The sequence below is a fragment of the Colossoma macropomum genome, unplaced genomic scaffold (assembly GCF_904425465.1).
Source record: "Colossoma macropomum unplaced genomic scaffold, Colossoma_macropomum, whole genome shotgun sequence".
Classification (NCBI taxonomy): Eukaryota; Metazoa; Chordata; class Actinopteri; order Characiformes; family Serrasalmidae; genus Colossoma; species Colossoma macropomum.
In genome coordinates, this window is record NW_023494795.1 from 12,127,399 (window position 1) to 12,146,758 (window position 19,360).

The 19,360-nt window shown below is 40.8% G+C and overlaps 1 protein-coding gene across 5 annotated transcripts in view; it reads right to left on the bottom strand.

Annotated features, from left to right (window-relative positions):
* Nucleotides 1-19,360, bottom strand: part of lnx1 (ligand of numb-protein X 1) — a 79,093-nt gene that overhangs the window by 36,793 nt on the left and 22,940 nt on the right. The window lies entirely within an intron of this gene.

Below are 19,360 nucleotides of genomic sequence, written 5' to 3' on the forward strand. Positions count from 1 at the left end.
GTCCCTCTGGAGTTGTTTGCAGCCAACAGAGCTGATGGAAATAAAGCTAATGCTAATAGTGCTAACATAGCTCTTTAGGGCAGGACTGGTTCTTGCTATAAGCTAGGGGTCTAAAAATCCTGTCCTGGAGGGCTGGAGTGCAGCAAAATTTGGTGGTTTTCCTGCTGAAACACTGTTTATAACTGATTAGGTGGATCAGGTGTGTTTGTGTGGAAAAAAACACCATATTTTGCTGGATTCCAGAGCTCGAGACGCCTGCTATGAGTCAGATATGCAGCCGCTTAGGGCCCCCAAACCACAAGGGGCCCTGTGAGTTGTTTATCATAAAATATCCTATGATGACATTGTTGATGGCTTTTTTTTCCATATTTCATTATATTTTATTAATGTTTATTTACTATGTAGTTTTTTATAGAGCCAAGTTAATGGTTTTAAGATTCTATTTCATTATTTATTAGTTTACCCTGCATTTATAAACCTTTTATCATGATTAGAATGAATTATTCGAAGTATTAATTCTTTTTCTTCTACGCAAAATTATATGATTTGGATGAGAGTCCTTCAGATGTTCAGAAACAGCCCTGCCTGTTGGTGCAGTAAAAGAAAAGAAAAAGCAAATGAATAAAACAAATGAAGGAGAGAGTGTCTTTTTCTACAAGTATGCAAATCACACCTCCTTCACATATTGCATTGTGCATGTGAGCAGCATTACATTCACTAGACTGAATTAGTGTACAATTAGCACACTTAGTGCACAAAAGAATAATTATGTGTTTACTGTGCATGAGTTTATGTGACTCTCCTAGAGCAGTTGCCCTGTAACAGCAGTATTATTACCCATATTAAGGCAATTAAGGGTCCAAAACATTTAATATTACATCTAACACCAGCAGGAATTTCAGGGCAGAAAGAGAGGATGAGAAAGGGAGTGATAGTAAAGAGAGAAACACAATGGTCTCATCTGTTCCTTCATTAAGGGGCTTAGGCTGATGTTAATTAAAATCGGCTTTCTCACTTAGAGATAAAGAAGCAAGCTGCTGTCTGAACCTTTCAGCTGCGTCTACCTCTCCTCACAATCGGCCTGCGTCATGATCTTTACCTGTTCACCCGCGTCAGCAGGCTTCTCCAGCAGTGTCCACACAGGTAACAACACAAACTTGGCTGTTAGCAGGAAGAATAGGCCTCACATTGATCCAAAAGTTGTAAAGAAAAGTCTGGAAAACTGCAAAAGGTCTGTAGAGAGGAGACTATGGTACACGGCAGCGTTCTCACTTGTTCTAATGAACTGCGCTAACACAGCACCAGGTTTTGTTTTAATGGAGACAGACCTGGCAAGTGTGAACATGCTTTAATTCTATTTCTGCAGATATTAGATCATGCACAGCAGCGAATTAGCGAACAGGAACAAAGCAATGACTTCTTGATTCACATAGTAAGGTGAAAGCTACACTATGGGACAAATCTATGGAAGCAAGTAATGATTTTTAAAAAATATTTTACTGTTATGCTTCATTGCTTTGCAGTACTGTAGTGCATTATCACCAGTGATAAAGGTGTGGTGTAATTTGATAAGAATTATTTCTCACCTGCAGCTCATTGAAAAGTACAAAGAAATTCTGTGAAAGGCATAAATTCTTAAGCTTTAATGAATATCACATTTGTTGAGGCTGAGGCTGAAGTCAACTTCTCATTCTTCAGCTTCTTGTTCGAACTCTTGTTCCACCTTAAATGGCGCAGCAGTTACATTTTGGCACATCAGGCACCATTTAAGGTGGAACGGGAAAATTCAAACAAGAAGCTGGCAAACGAGAAACTGACTTCAGCTTCGTGACTTTTTAGCATTTGACAGTTTCTCGTTGCTGATTAAACATATCAGGAAACCAGCTGGAGTGATTATAACTGCAAATAAGTCCATTCGTCTCCAAATCATCGATGTTTGTCTGAAATCTTCTTCTTTGTCTTTTCGTTAGCTGCTAGCTAGCCATTACTGTTTTCTGCTATGGTGACAAGCAGTCTGCACACCAACCTTCAGGCTTAAAGGGTGAATTAGCAGTTCTACTTTAACTCCAGTGTTTAATACGGTTTGTTGTTTAAACTGTGTTGAACGATCAGCAGAGCTTTATTTTACTGCAAAGGAAGATCATTTTATTTTTACCTAAAATTCTCCTGTGGAGCCGCAACAGGACAGTAAAAGAGCCACATGCAGCTCCGGAGCCGCGTGTTGCCAACCCTTGGGATAGAGGATACCCAAAATGCACTGCATTGTTTGCAAGTAATGAGCAAACTTATATAACTTTACTGTCTGAAATTGTTTACTACCATCACAAATTCTGTTCCCTATAATAGGGTTCTATATAGTGATCCGGATTTTCTAATGTGGGTTTAGTGATTAGGGGACCATTTCGGACACAGACTGTCTGTTTAGCCGACATCAGTTAATCCCCGCCCATTTCTTTTTCTTTTAATGTGAATAGGTGGATCTAAACTCAGTGAAAAAAGTACAAGACTAATGTAAGTTATAGTCAAATGTAAGTTAGGGGCCCTTTGATAATCAGTTGTACTTTGCTTCAGATATTTTTGTTCTATATCAATAAGCATGTTATTGTCTCTTATATATCATCTCTTATAAAATTGTCCCATTTATTTCCACAAAGTTGCCTCCTGTTTGGCCAGCAGTGTACGTAACGATGTTATACAATTGGATGTGTATTACTAGTCCAGATGTCACACACACACTCTTACGCATGTGCACATACACTGTACATGTGGTCTCTGAGAGCCACACTGAGAGCCATATGGGAGTACAGCAGGGCAGAGAGCCACACTGAGAGAGATTAAAACACACGCGCACTGTTCCACTCCTCTCTCTCCATGTTGCAATCCCACCCTCTTTCTTTCATCTCCCTCCCCCACTCCATCCATCCCTGATTCCTCACCCCCTCCCAGTGTCCATAACGCTACTCTGTCCATCCTTTACTTATTCCCCAGGATCCCATCCATCTCTTTCTGCTCTTTCTTTGGGTGAATACACCGTTCGTTATTCTCTCTCCATCGCTCGATCAATTTGCAGGGCTATAGGGCTCTACCCTCCCTCCTTTAAATCTTCTATGATATTCTTTACATGCCATGGTTGTTTTTAATTGATCAGCCAATATTTTAATCTTTATCTTCCTTGTTTAATGTCTAGTCTCTGGTCATTTGTATATGAGCTCCACTAGACTACACAGTAAAACATGTAAAAAGAACAGTGTTTTTTGAGACTTACATAGATGAAGAACAATGATTTTGGTTAGCTACATCTTAATTATAATAAAGCAATGTAGAGACAGCATCAATCCAACGCAGGTATTGGTACTGGACTGATATCAGCAGAAAATACTGGCTCGGAATACTGTAACAAATCTAGACTGAAATAGCACACCCTCACACTCTGTCATGTGTTGATGTTATCTGCGTATTTCTTTCTGTGGGGTAGTACAGTGAGTACTTTGGTTTTCATGACATCATGGAAAGAGTCATTCAACATTCAAAACAGTCTATTTTGCAGTTTCGTTTGTATACAGCCTTTATGGACGAGGGAGTGAATGGTGTGGTTTGAAACTTTAGCAATTTTACATCAAAATCTTTTATTTCAAACAAGTGAGAGGAATTCAGTTTTCCAAGATATGGGCCCTTTAAGTGAAGGGCTTCAATTCAAAATACCTAATTTTATCACTTTTTAACCCTTGTGTGGTGTTGATGTGTTTGTTACTCAGTGGTCTGGTGGACCCACCACATTATTGTTTTTCAAATCAATACAGACATAACAATTTACATAAAAATACCAGATGTTTAGAATATCACAAGTGTCCAGCGTAGGGTTCTCCTTTAGCAGTTGTAGCCAGTCAGCAGCCTGTCCATGTTGTCCACCCGCACACACACACACGCACACACACACATACAAACACACACCCACACAGACACACACACTAACAGCCATGTAGGAGGAGAACAGAGTGAAGGACACAGCACCTCCACACTTTTACTCCCCACGGGTTCACCCAACACCACATGTGTAATATAAATGTGTAGGGGGTGAACAGTGTGAAGTCACTGAAAATGTGTTATTTAATATGTTCTCCACAGAAAAAGAGCAAAGGCCAAGAAATCTGAGGTTGAAATAATAATAAACTACATAATTTTTTCTTGTGGTAAGCATTGAAAATAGGTCCCACAGTCCCCAACACCATATGAGGGTTAAGTAAGGTTGTCATCCAATTCTTGGCTTTTGTAATTAATACTTTATGTTAAATCAGGTGTGTTGGTGATGGAATGTACAAATCTACACAAAGGCAGGGGGCATCAATGAGAAATCTGGGACCAAATTTTGTTCTTCAAACTAGCTCACAAGATATCAAACAAAAAATTTGTGTTACTTTTGGTCATTATGGTTTTCATAATGAGCTGAGGTGCCTAAGACTTTTGCACAGTGCTGTATGTATACACGAAAAGTATTGGACATTGGCATAAGATCACAATTCCTATATTGCTGCATCCATAGTTTTAACATCAGTATCTCTTTCAGAAAAGAAAGAGTGATATCATGTCATCTCTAAAATGGTCGTAATGTTTATAATAATTGTAAGATAAAACAGGCACAGTGTGTGTTGCCATGAGTACAGTTTAAGAGAAATAAACAACGCTCTATAGTATCACTTATGGTCATGTCACCGTTCCGCCATTACACACACAAACCGACCCTGACACACACACATGCTCCTCTTCCAGCATGCAGGCACACAAAGGTCTACTACGGCCTATTCATCAAAACAAGATTGACGGCCAATCCTCTTTTGGGAGAATGGATTATCCTGAACCAACCCAAATAACATCCACACCGCACTGTTCCACTCAAGCACACACAGAAGGGGTCGCCGTGCGTGTGTGGGGGCTTCTTTTGTTACAAAATGTGTCAGTCACATTACTCGATGTCTCCCATTGTGGCCTTGTCCTGAGCAGGAGGTGAGGCTATTTTCAATGTCCTGCCTCGCTAATCCTCATCCAGTAGTGATATTTGCTGGTGTTTTATTTCTGCGAACCTAAACGGCACAAACACACACACACGGACACACACAGTGTGCGTGACACACTAACCTTTCTCCCTGAGCTTAAGGACCCTTTGGTTAATCCAGGGAAGAGAGGAGCCATCATCATTATAAAAAAAACTGTCTGACTGTCAATCCTTTCGGCACAACACCGCCACTACCTCTTCCACTCAGATCCATCTCAGCCTGCTAATCCAGACCAAAGGAGCAGCGCAATAATCACAGATGTGTGTACGACTCACACACACACACACACACGGGTGAGGACAGCAGTGTAATCATCATAGCTCACTGTCGGCCAGTCTCAGCATCAGGAAAGCTCTTAGCAAAGCAAGGGAGGGTGAGAGAGAGAGAGAGAGAGAGAGAGAGAGAGAGAGAGAGAGAGAGAGAGAGTCTAAATCACACTAGCACAGCATGTGATCAGCACTCAGTGGTGCACCTACACACACACACACACTCACACGTACACACACACTGCAGCAGTTCCATAGGTTGAGCATTCGCAGGGCAGTGACGTTAGCGTCTGTACACAGCAGTGCACTACGCCATTGCACCAGCACATGCTGTAACGCACCCTGAGCTCCATTCAGAAGCACTTCCATCGCAACTACCAGCAATGCAGCATCGTTCATCAGAGCCTAGTTCAACTTTGCATGGTTGAAATATCCACCGAACCCCTTAAGGGTCAAAAACTCTGTACATATTTAAAGGGTTCATGTCATGAAAACTGAATTTGTTCCTCATTTTTTCAAATAAGAGTTTGATGTAGCATAGCATGTAAACATTGTGAGAAACTGTAGCATTCAAAGTTTTTATGAGTGGCACAAATGTGTAAGTGTTTGATGATGCTATAGCCATTCATGGCTGGGAGAAGAGCTAGACAGATATTTAAAACTTGCACTGGCCACTTTGGCCACTAAGCCAATGAGTCTTTTAGCCAAAATGAACATTTCGTGGCCAGACACATATTTATTGTATTTAGCTTGTACTTAACAAGCATGCATCTTGAAAAATAACAAAAAATAACAAAAAATCATCATTTGGAGACTGGCCACTTGGGGACTAGTCTCACTGTATCTAGGTGGGTGGGATGGCCCTCTCTCTCCCCACATCACTCAGCGTGATGCTAGCTGACGCTGCCATCTCTTAGCTGATGTAATAGAATTGGCAGTTAGTGTTCTCCTCCGAGTATGTTGAGCTGTCCAGTGACATTGCAGTAGCAGCAGTTCAAAAAGATGCTGTAAGGCCTTCACCCTCCCTGGTCCATACATGTAAACTGAGCTGCAAAAATGCCTATTTGAGCCAATAAGAACAGAGGTTGTTTACATATTAGTGTTAAAGATACAATAACAAGAACAGTCTGAGCTTTAAAGTGAGTTTGGAAAATGGTCATGTAAAAATGATTTATGACTGTTTTTGATACATACATTTACACAGATGTCATATCTGAACCTTAAGATAAATAAATAAATAAACAAATAAATAAATCAATTGCATTACCTGGTACATCAGCTCTATATGAAGTGCTCTGCATTAACAAAACTGAACTAACTAGGATATAAGTTCCACTGTATAAGGAACTTTCCGCCATTATAAATTCACACCCCACCATATGTGTCATCTTCAGGTGTTAACCGTTGCAAAGAGCAATGCATTCTGGGATAGCGGCGATTCCAAAGTAGGGATTCTCTGTTCTGTTTAATTACTCTGTCATGTTTAACGGGGGAGGAGTGTGAACACACACCCACACATACACACTCACACACACTTTAATCAGGCCTGGTGTTTATCAAAGGAGGTGTCTTCTTCCTTATCTCCCGCTAATCTGCTGATGAGCCGCAAGCTAGGCCGACGCGAGGGAGGAAGAACTGCAGGAAGACAGGATTACGAAAAAGAAGTATTAATCTCAGAGAGAAGAAGTCTGGATGGAGGAGAGAAAAGAGAGACACAAATCTCTCCTCTTAGCCGTCCAAACACGGTGACGCATCCTCAGCTCAGAACTAATTCAGCGGCTCAGGGATTAGACGCTGAAAGTAAACTGTATCGCGAGGAGGGTGAGAAACCGAATGGAAGATGTAGCAGGAGAAAGGATGTCACTGAGGAACTTTCTCAGTGTGTTTGCAAGTTTCCCAAAGAGTATTTTAATCCTCTGCTGAACTTTGTGACCTTTGACTTTTGAAGCAATAAAACTGATTGTAGTGTGTTAGAAATGATCATCCAGTACTGATCACATTTATCATAATTACACTATAGGTAAGGTTATTGATAAGAAATTTGTCCTCCTTTGATGTAGTAACAGCAACCCTTCTAGGAGTCTTTACTCTATGGGTTGGAAGAATAATGTGAGGATTTGATTGCATTCAGCCGCAAAAGCCTTAGTGAGGTCAGGTACTGATGTTGGTTGATTAGTTCTGGTTCACGAACACCACTCCAACTTATCTTAAAGGTAGTGGATGGAGCTTCATCACTCCAGAGAACACTGTTCCACTGCTCCACAGCCGAATGCTGGGGGGCTGTACACCCCTTTAGCCTACAGTAGGGGTCGGCAACATGCATGCGGCTCTTTTACTGCACAGCTGCGGCTCCACAGCAGAATTGGGTAAATTTTTAGGTAAAAGTAAAATAATCTTCCTTTGCAGTAAAATAAAGCTCTGCTGACAATAACAATAAACGGTCAACTTAGTCTGTAGCTGCTAATTCACCCTTAACCCTGAAGATTGGTGCAGAGACTGCTGGTCACCATACCAACAACAGCAATCTCACCTAGCTAGTAGCTAACAAAAAACTAAGAAGATTTAAGAAGAACATAGATAATTTGGAGAAGAGCGTTTGATCTGCAATGAGAAACTGTCAAACACTAAAAAAGTCGCTAAGCTGAAGTCAGTTTCTCGTTCACCAGCTTCTCATTCAAATTTCCCTGTTCCACCTTAAATGACGCAGCAGTTAGATTCTGGTGTCTCAGGCGCCATTTTAGGTGGAACGGGAAAATTCGAACAAGAAGCTGGTGAACAAGAAACTGACTTCAGCCTCATAAAAAACTAAACGTTGAGAGACACTTTACCAGAAACCTATTCTACTTTTGAAAAAAGTTTCCTGCTGGAGATGCGAGAAAAGCAGCTATAGCTGAGCTAAAGCTTAAAGCAGAGCAAAGTAAGTCTGCGTTTTCGTTTATATTTGTTAGCCTATACTAGGACATTAGCACATATTGAGACAAATTTACAGCCAAGACGGTAAAATGGACATAAAATGTGGCTCCCAAGGTGGTTTGATTTTTGTTGAAAGGACAAAATGGCTCTTCTTAACATTTGGGTTGCGACCCCTGGCCTATAGGCTCATGTGCAGCTGCTCCATTCTATCCCATTCTATTGACAATGCTGTTCTATGGAGATTATACAAGCTGTGTGTGAGCAATGCCTTTATCAGCAATGGCAGTGTACTTTGATGCCTGTGTGCTTCCGGACATACAGTGTAACTCGATAGGCGTCTTCATTACTGCTTCATTACTGAAGGAAACATAATAAAGCAGTTGCTGTATCACAATCAGCCTGACCCACACATGATTAATTCTGATGTTCCTTTCTTAGGCTAATCACACTAGAACAACAACCGATGGGATAAGCAATAGTTATGCAGTGTTCCTTCTGATGTTTGCACCATTTATCCAAGAGGTTGTACTTTGTGTCATAATTGATGATTCTAAAAGGAGCGAATGCTGCGTGGATTTCTTAATGGGCTGGCTTACTCGTTTACACAGCAAGAGAGAAAGGAGAGAGTGATCTAGGAAGCTGATGAAAGAGAGTGGTTAGTGCTGTTAGGACCAGAGTGGCTGGTTTAGCCAGTTGGTTTCCTGGCGTAGTAAACCATTATGAAGAAAAACAAAGCTGAAAGCCTCTTCCTTGGCAACACACACACATACACACATATACACACATACACACCCAGTCACGTCAGTAGGTCTCTGTGCCGGGCTCTGTATTGCTCAGCTACCATGTGACACACCCAGGTGATGACATCACACCAGTAGCCAGCAAGGGCGGTTTCACAGACCTCCTGCATTCTCTCTCTGTCACTCTCTCTCTCTTGCTCACTCCTTCTCTTTATCACTCTTTCTGTCTCTTTTGCACACACTCTCTCACTCTCCTTCTTTTGCTATCTCTCAAACACATGCTCTCTCCCTTTCTCTTTCTGTTTCTCTCTTTTTTCTCCCTCTCTGTTTCTCGTTCTCTTTCTTTGTCCCTTTTCTCCCTCTCAGCCTCTTTCTTTCTCTTTCTTTGTCTCTCCCTTTTCTCCCTCTCAGTCTCTCTCTCTTTCTTTCTCTCTCCTTTTTCACCTTCTCTGTCTTACTCTATCTGACTTTCTTCTCGGCCCCTTTTCTCCCTCTCTGTTTCTCTTTCTCTTTCTTTCTCTACCCCTTTTTTCTCTCTTTGTCTTACTCTTTCTCTATCATTCTCTGTCTCTTTTCTGTCTTTCTGTCTCTCTCTCTTTCTTTTTCTTTCTCTGTCCCTTTTCTTTCTCTCTGTTTCTCTGTCTTACTCTTTCTCTTGCTTGCTCTCTTTCCTGGTTTCTGTCTGTCTTTTTCTCCGTCCCTCTAGCCCTCTGCCCCCCCACTCTATTTCTGTCTCTCCCTTGTTCTTTCTCTCTCTCTCTGTCTCTCTCTCTGTTCCTTCTACTTCTCTCTGTCTTACAAATACTTTCAATATCTCTCTCTCGTTCACACACAAACATGCACTCTCTCTTTTGGCAGAGACTATTTCCTCCTTTCTGCTTCAGTACCTTCTCTTCCCTCCTTCACACAGTCCTCTCTCTGATGAAAACAGCAGGATGAAGGCACACAGCAGATTTATGTTGATCCCTCCTTCCCTCCCCCAGTCCCTTCATTTTTACTGCACTACCTCTGCCTCTCTCCATCTATCTCTCTCCATCTCTCTCTCTCTGTCTCTCTCTCTCTCTCCCTCTCTCTCTCTCTCTCTCTCTCTCTCTCTCTCTCCCTCTCTCTCTCTCTCTCTCTCTCTCTCTCTCTCTCTCTCTCTCACTCAGTCTTTAGTGAGCATGTACGTGCACAAACTTGACAGGGGCCACCCTTTACACCCCTGAAGCTCTCCACTCTCGATTATGGATGCCTGGGCTCTAATGTGTTTGTGCGTGTCTGAGTGTCTAGCTGAATATGAGCATCTCTCTCTGTGTGCCGGGGAGAGTGAGGGTCTGCAATAGAAATATCTACCCTCAGAGCGTGCAAGATTTTCAGGGCATGAACAACTGCTCAGTTTGTGTGTGTATGAAGGTTTGAGCGTTCTCGTGTGAGCGTGTGAGTGCTCCAGCCGTGTGCACCTCCGCTGTAATCTCCTGTTTATTTGCGCTTCATGTTCACTCGAGCAGCTTCACTTGGCCTAGTTATTCTTTCATGCTCATGCAGTAGTTTGAGAACATATAGCAGTGATGGCTTAAGACATGTTACAGAAAACATGCAGTGCATCATTTTTCATCTATCTTCTCTCAAAGGGGATTTGCAATGATGTTTTAAATGATGTTTACAGAGTCAGAGATACATCTCGTCACATTTTTGCACGAATGTATAAGATACCAGATCCACTAAAATAGGTTCTCTAACCACTTTGGGACACGCCACATCTGGATCTTGCTCATTCCAGCAAAATTTAAGCCCTGTCATAGGCTTTTAGCCTTGTAGGCTGCAGTGCAAAACTGAAGAAGCAATCTTCAGACCCCAAACATGATTAAATATGGGGTGGGCTGGACATTGTGTACATTGTTTGCATGCAGATATGTTTATACATAATAAAGCAGTAAGCCATGAGAAGCCGTGGGTTACTGCGATTTTATCACGGGAAGGGTGTTCTTATTCCTTTTATAAAACGTGAAATATGATAAAATACACAATTGTTCAGAAAATAATTTGAGTTATTATTAATAATAATCAACATAAACAAGTATTCCACCGAGAAATGTATTTCCTTTAGAGTGTGGTATCGTTACCAAGCAAGCATGGACCGCTGAATGAGGAAACGTTCGGCTGCTGTATATTGTGGTCTTTTCATGAATATTTAAACTGTTTGTCGTATAACAATGAATATATGATAACACAGCACTGTTCAATAGAACTTTCACTTTATAAGTACTTTTTGGTCACCAAATCACTACCGCGAGTCTTTTTAGCACCAATCCAGCGGCACCCCTCTTCTCACGCTGGGGCTGAATCTCAAATGGTTCCCTGCTCCCTACATAGTGCACTATGTAGAAATTTAAATACTGGATCCTGCAGCCCAACAGAGCAAAATACAGCTAAGAAATAGTCATTTGGGACTCAGACACATCCACACTCAATAAATGATGCACTATTTGGCTGTAGAGGCTGAAATGTCTAAACTTTCATAGCTAGCACACTATTTAGGCAGTACAGAGTCGTTTGGGATTCAGTCTGGATTTGACACGACTTCTGACTGGAGCATGGAAATTTGAAGTGTGTAAGTCATTCGAGTGACATTTTTAGACTTTTATACTGCAGTTTTACAGTTAATTATACCGTAAGTGCTTTAATTCAAGCCTGTGATATTAATGATGGTGTTGTTTAGCATGTTTGCTATCTTTTAGCCTGTTAGCTAGCTGACCAGCCTAGTTCTAATTGAGAACATAAGTTGTCAGCCGCTCAGTTTAAGCAAAAAACAGATTCTTACTTCGTCAATATGTGATCCATGCAAGCAGCATGAGAGTCAACGATTATTCATTAACAGCACAAGGGTTTTTTTGTGCAGTGGTGCAGTAATACAGAGTTCAGTTGCTGTGAGGTGGTCATAGGTGTGGATATATTGTAGATTTTACAATGGCTTCAAACCGGGCTCAGCCAATCAGACCGGAACTATACGTTTTATAGGAATAAGTAACGTGTATCACATAATATATCCTTTCCTAACAGTAGGAGTTTGCATGGAATTGCATTGCAGGACAATTGAAATTCATTCTGCTTTTCTTTGTCTGGCACTCTGCCGCGCTTTCTGCAGCTTTGGAGAGAGAGCACTGTGCGAAAAGGGGCGACGTCAGTGCTAAGGCCAGGTGCTGAGGTGGGCAAAAGAGGAGGAGAACAGACCGTTTCATGGAATGGACTGTTTCCTGCGCTGCTGAAGTGTCGATTAAGCAACAATGCCTTCGCCCTGGCTGCCTCCTCCTCTTCCTCATCCTCATTAACCTGATGAAGATCGAATCAGGCCGAGAGCCTACTGCAGGCTATGCTTTTGGAAGGAAAATGTGAGCCATGTAAACTAATTGAGAATCTATATGTAGTGATGTGAGGGAGGGGGCTACAGCAGATGTGAATGCAGGCTCCATATGGGGGGGGGTTCGCAAGGAATAAGCTCATAAGTGTCTGGTGTTGTTTCGTGTTATCTAATCAATTACATCAGTATGAAGCCTCATTGGGATTCGATGGCCGTCACACACAATCTGTCTGGCATTTTTGCCTTCCTGCAGTTTTATGTAATGAACTGTGTTATTTAAACTGGTCTCTGGTGCCTGTATGTGGGTCCACACTTATGTTAGGTAGTTCTCATAGTATTAAATAATACTTATAAAGATGAGTAACTGAATTATAGGCTTGTAGTTTGGTAGAAGTCATTGTTATTGCCAATGGGTTTCTTAACCCCTCAGGCCAGGAACAGCGGGTGGGTCCAAACTTTTAATACACACTTCTATAAACTAGGAATTACTCGTGAGTTTGCTTTGTAGTCCATGTAGTTACTGATTAATAAGCCTTAGGAATTTTTAAGAGGTTAACAATTTCTCTTTCACAGCTCACTGAAGGAAACAGGGATGTCTGTCAAAATTGTGGATCCTACAAAAGTCATTTCCACATGTTAATAAGTAGAAGAATCATTTCACTATGATTTGCATTTGATGAAAAAGCTATTATTGTGTGGAGTCGTGTTTTGCAGAAAGAAGAACCTTATATGTTCTTGTCACTTCGTGACATCAAAACAAACAGAAAATAATCAGATCCTGTCGAAATGGAAAGTAAAATGAATGTAAAAATAATATGTAAATGAGAATTTGAATTAGTACAGCAAAACAAAAGTGATGACTTGACTTCTTTGGGATAAGAAGTTAGTGAAGGTGTGCAGAAGGCAAAGAGGTAAAAAAAAGGGTTAATTACAAGATGAAAAAGCAAATGTTGAGTATTATGGGGTGTAAATTTGATGACACACGGAGTGGACAAACATCGAAAGCCAATAGCCTTTATTCTGTACGAGCGCCAAATGAGTTGCGCCAAAAAGTTGCAGATTTCATACGTGCAATTAGGCAAACAAAGTATGCTGGGCTGCCATATTCACATGATGTGTAATGCTTTATATGCCAACATTAAAACACAAAAACAATGGGCCTCATTCACCAGCTGTTCTTAAAAAGAAATTTCTTCTTAAAACCCACTTACGTAGTTTTCACGTAGATTCTGACATTCAGTTATTTTGAAATTATTGGATATTGGTGAATAAGGCCCAATGTTTTTGACAGGAAAAGCATATGTGGATGGTTTGTGGTGTAGATAGATCATAATCATGCAATGTTGATACAAATAAAAGGTAATGAAGTTGGACACTGCTGCTGGACACTGACAGTAAGATCTTTTGGGCAGAGCTCATTGTATGAGTGGTGCCTTTTTACTTGTGCAGTCACACTACATTTTAGCTTGTAATGACAGTATAACTGATGTGGGAGATTTATTGGAAAACATTACCAATAACGTAAACTATGTATTGTGAATTTGCACCAATGGATGAATGTAATACTTGTATTTTATGAGACCCATTCTTGTCTTGTGTTCATGTGTATGAAGGTTAATGATTATATTACATGCCAGTGTAAATATCTCCATAAACACTATTATTAAAGCAATGATGCAGTGTAAACTGGCTATGTGTTCCGTCTCTTGTGTGCTACCTCAACGATGCTCTGTAGTGTTGCATGTATGAGATCTTTTTTTTGCCTTTGCCTGAATGAGCCACACAGTGCCGCAGGACACACACAGACACAAACACACCACCCTGCACGTTCATCAGGCCATGCGCTCACTTGCCGTGAAAATAAGGTCACCACGGCAACACACAGGCCTTTGGCTGTGGCCCCGTTTTCCTGCTCCGCAGACGTCACACTAACTACGACATGTTGCTGGCTGACCACAGGGGTCTGTCACACATTCACACACACACACACACACACGTAAGCCCAGCTTGTCCCTCTGGTCTTTCCAGAGCTGCTGTGCGCTGCTGTTAGAGTAGAAAATGAATGTGTCCAGTAGAAGCCACACACAGACCTGCGGGCAGCCTCATACTCTGACTCACACAGTGGACAGCTAAAGGCTTCAATTAGGAAACAACTCAGCCTCCTCAGCAGCCCCAGACTGCTCTATTCCAGCAGTTACTACTGCAAGAGAGGCTGCTTCGCCAGGAATGTAGTCATTTATGATGTAAACACATAGTAATATTAAAGAGTAATGATATAACACATGTAAAGAAAATAATACACATTTGAATGCTCAAGTCTGAACACATGTTTTGTGAATAAGTTAACACATCCTTTACAGGGACAAACTTAAATATGACATTTTTCTGCAAAATTTTGTGTATTATTTGTATGAAATTGCAGAGTTCAATAAATTGAATAAAACAAAACATACACTATAAAATGTATCATGACTTGAATGTTATATGTGGTTATTTTCACTTAGAAAATCAACAAAATTTGTAAATTGACCAGGGATTTTGTATACGACCGTACACTATCTGACACAGTTCAAAGGATTTGCTGCTTCTATATTATTATTATTATTTTATTATTATTATTATTTTATTATTATTATTATTATTATTATTATTATTATTATTTTTATTGTTGTTATTATTATTATTATTATTATACTCCAAACAGGAGAAGGAAAAAACATACTTTACTTTTAATGTAAGTCAGTGGAACCAGACTTTTTTCAAAGTCATTTTGGGCTGTTTCTTTGGGTCAAATTATCGTGAAATTTGCACACAATGTAAAGGCCAACAGGCATTTTCAGATTATGTAAAAAACTAAAAAACAACAAAAATGGAGATACAAGGTTTTATATACATACACATATATATACATATGTGTGTGTGTGTGTGTACTTGTGCCACATATCAAAAGAGACAGTTATCATGTTTCAGAGAACCAAAATTGACCTTAGTGTTAAGTTCTTTACAAGTCTAAAACAACAGCATTAAAGCTAAAGTAGATATGCAAACCCCAGTCTCTTACATATAAGTCTGTAATGTAACCCACTATGCGATCTCATTACTGTAAACCAGTGAGTTTTCTGTTATGAGCTCCAAAGAGCTTGTGTGTGTCATTTAGCCAAGTCTTCTTTTAGCTAGAGCATTAACTGAAGAGAACTATACAACAGTGCACCTGCTAGGGAAGGTTCTACTGTAGCACTTCAGTTAGGGTACATATTAAAATTCTAACCAGCATGAAGAATTTTAAAGAAATAAAATTCCTTAAGGCTGAGATCAGGAACCACTTCCATTTATCAGCCGTTTATCAAACCCTCTGTCAGATCACTCGGATAAATATGCAGTGACTGCGGCTCTATTTCGGCTATTCCTGATTCCTCCGCCCCTCCACACCTCTGTTTATACATGCGCTCTTCTCACTCTATTGGCTCTGTCAACACTGAGGGCTCCGTCTGTAAATTCACTTCATGTCACATCCACACACACTTACATGTGAGTGTTCAGACTCATGGCTCTCTCTTCAAACACGCTCGTTCACGTCAGTCCACTCCGATTATACTGAACCTGCTCTTACTCCCAAATGCACATGCTGTGATCTAATAAACAGCCAGACTAAATCATGTTTATCTGTAACGTTATATAGTAATGGAGTGTTTTGGATCAGACTAGAGGCTTATCATCCTCGTGTGAACTGAAATCACCGGCTTTGCTACTGTTCCAGTAAAAGAGAGCCTGACAACTGCTTTATTACAGTCAACAACAACAACAGAGAGCACAGGGGGCCAGATCAGGTTACTATTGTTTAAGGCAGACCACTGCTAAAACTCTAATGATGGGCTGATAGAAAGGAAGCTTGTGACTTCAATTCCGACAGTTAATCACTGCATAGTTTATGATGTTATTCAGGCAGTTTTTCTTTACACCCACACACACACAGCATCTGACCATGTAGATGCATTTTTAATCTCAGCAAAGCTCTGATGATAGTCTTCTAATACAGTGAAGTAACTTTTTAAGTATAACCCTTCACAGATGTTACAGTTGTCAACAGCCATAACAGCAGCACAACTTAATTTAGTTTGAATGATTTCTCACTCTTAACTCGTTAAAGCAAGACCAGAAATTCTGTCAGATTTGCAGTTTCTGAAGCACTTTTAGTCGTTACACACATTGGCCACGACTTAGTTAGGTGTGGGAACGATATCCTAATGCGTGGCCACGACTAAGTAAGGCATGGGAATAAGCTGATTAAGTCAAGGCCAAATTAGTAAGGCATGGGAACAAGATCATGCCTTACTAAGTCGTGGCCACGCATTAGGATCTCGTTCTCACACCTAACTAAGTTGTGGCCATGCATTAGGATCTCGTTCCCACACCTAACTAAGTCATGGCCACGCATTAGGATCTCGTTCCCACACCTAAGTAAGTCGTGGCCACGCATAAGGATCTTGTTCCCATGCCTTACAAAGTTGTGGCCATGCATTAGGATCTCGTTCCCATGCCTTACGAAGTCAGGGCCATGACTTAATTATCTTGTTCCCACGTCTTACTAAGTCATGGCCATGCATTATTTTTAATTATACCGGATGTCACCAGCAGGGCTCCGTAATTCTAAAAGGTTCTTTAAAGATCTTTTTTTTATATCATAGAGAACTTTTCAACCAGAAAGAGCATACAGATAATTATTATTTGTCAAACCGGATATCTTATTTTCACAAAAAAAAAAAAATCTTGTAAACATTTTTGCCAAATTTTTTCAGTTCTTGACATTGTATTATTTTATAAATAGAAACAATTCTGAAGTGCAGAATTGATCCTATCAGTACAGAATGTAATTTGAATGTAATAGTAATTATCTTATTAACTACATAATTAATAGTATAACAAAACAATAATAAGAACTGGAACTTCTAATCTCTTGGAGGCTGCTGTGGCTAGCCTTGTCACAGTGAGCTACGGGTAACTCTGTGTGTGTGTGTGTGTGTGTGTGTGTGTGTGTACGTGTAGGTCTGTTCTGTGTGTCTTAGAAAGCAGACTCAGTCTTAACAGTGATCAAACAGAAGGGATATGAGTTCTGACGGCATAAAGGCTAAGCTAATAACACTGTTAAGAACACACACAATCTTGTCTTACATTTGTTATGAGGACCTCCTTAGGTTTCTATTGATTTTTGTAGTACTGTAGTGAAGTAATACCACCCCCCACACCTAAACCTAACCCTGAACTTAAGCTCAGTACCGAAAATGCAATTTTTTTTTTTTACATTTTCAAAATCTATTTGTGGTGAAAACAACACATGCTCAGATGAGGACCAGCAAAATGTCCTCAAAATGCAAAAATGTCAATAATGACATAATAACACTGAAGCATTTAAACAAGTGCTCATTTATCTTGTCTGAACCAGTGTAAAGACTGCAGATCAGCTCCCCTTACTCTCCTCATCATAAACCACTAACTCCTACTGAACTACAGAACTCCAAACCAAGAGAGAGAGAGAGAGACGGAGTGAGAGAGAGAGAGAAAGAGAGCGAGAGAGCCTCTGTCACTGCACTGGATGAAGATGAATGACCATGCCACAGTTCTCCAGCCAGCCGAAAAAGCACCGACTACACACTCCTCCCTCTCTTCCTCTATCTCCATCTCTCTCTCTCTCTCTCTCTCTCTCTCTCTTTCTTTCGCTCTCTCTCTATCGTTCTCTCTCGCCCTCTCTCTGCCATGTCTTAATCAGCGAAAGCTAACTGTCAAACACAGGAGACTACAGTCGCTGACACTGTGGAAAAGAGGGAAAAAATGCTCATCATATTTACCACCACACACACACACACACACACACACGCACACACACACACACACACACACACACACACACACACACACACACAGCTCTGAATAACAGAGATGAACAACAAAACAGAGAGAGAGACGGTCATTAACACCAAGCATGAAATCACAGAGCTTCTCTTCTCTTCTCTTCTCTTCTCTTCTCTTCTCTTCTCTTCTCTTCTCTTCTCTTCTCTTCTCTCCTTCTTTTCTCTTCTCTTTTCTTCTTCTTCTCTCTTCTCTTCTCTTCTCTTCTCTTCTTCTTCTCTCTTCTCTTCTCTTCTCTAATGAGTGTGAAGGTAAGGCGTACTCAGACAGTAGAGAGGATTTGTAAGTCACTCTATTGTACTCTGCATTCACAGCCATTCACACATTCTGAGTGAGTATAATTGGCTGTGTTGGCCAGACAGATTATCAGAATACACGCTTTTCTCTGTCTGACCGCTTTCCCACCCCCACCCCCCCCCTCCCCGTCCGCCCGCCTTTGTACACAGGAAAAAAGCAACATAGACCACAACATGCATTCCATAGTTGCAGCTACCAGTAACAGATGCCAAGCACACCAACAAACAAATAAACAAACAACCACCCCAACACACGCATACACATATCAAGAAAAAAGCCAGCTTGTTTTAAGGCCCTCCTGAGAGGCTCACTACAGTAATAGTGTATAATATTAACACTTGATGTGAACGTGTGGGAGCACTGATTAGGCTACCGTTGGTTTTGTCAGCTATAAATGTGTGTGTGTGTGTGTGTGTGTGTGTGTGTGTCATATAATTCTGTGTATAATTTGGCTGACAGCGACTACAAACTGGGCAGCAGTTGTAATTACTGTTTGGAGGAGACTGTGTGATTGGCACAGTGAAGGGCTGAAGATGAATCATTAGCGGAGCAGCAATATGAGCGGAGCAGCTGCGTGTGTGTGTATGTGTGTGTGAATCTCTGCCTTAAGAACACAGAGAACATGCCATAATGATCTTCAAGACCTCCACTGTTGATTTTCTTCTGAAAGCTCTGATTCGTAGCAGTGAGGGAGGTGTGTGTGTGTGTGTGTGTGTGTGTGTGTATTTGTGAGAGAGAAAGAGAGAGAGAGTCTTTTCTGTGTGCATATCTATATGTTTTATAGCTTTCCTGCACAGTTAAGCAGCAAAGACCACCACTTGTATCTTACAACTGCGGCTACCAGAAGCA